Source organism: Chrysochloris asiatica, unplaced genomic scaffold, assembly GCF_000296735.1.
Source record: "Chrysochloris asiatica unplaced genomic scaffold, ChrAsi1.0 scaffold00043, whole genome shotgun sequence".
NCBI lineage: Eukaryota > Metazoa > Chordata > Mammalia > Afrosoricida > Chrysochloridae > Chrysochloris > Chrysochloris asiatica.
Window position 1 is genome coordinate 16116290 of NW_006408561.1, and position 496 is coordinate 16116785.

Genomic DNA, 496 nt, shown 5'->3' on the forward strand with positions numbered 1-496 from the left:
GTTGTCAGATTCAAAATGGTCAATGTCAGTCCATTTCAACTCACTAATGCCTAAGATATCCATATTTATGCATTCCATTTCATTTTTGACAGTTTACAATTTTTCTAGATGCATACTTTGTACATTCCGTGTTCCGATTATTAATGGATGCTTACAGCTGTTTCTCTTCATTTTGAGTTGTGCCCCATCAGCAAATGAAGGTCCCTCAGGTTTTACTCCCACGGGCCTTACTCCATTAGTGTAAGACTGGTCAGAGGTTCGAGGCCCTATAGGCCCAAGTGTAACAAATGAGGGCACTGGCAGTTAATAGCAAATTGTTTTTCATCTTAATAGTCAGTTACATGTATTAAATTAATACACGGAGCTTTTGATAATCCACAGATAAATGTGATATTTTCCTAAAGCCTAAGACTAAAAGTTGCAAGGTTAAGCCTTTCTCCAAAGGATTAACTAAAAATATCGTAGCTACTTCTCGGTTCTTTGTTCTATAGACAAA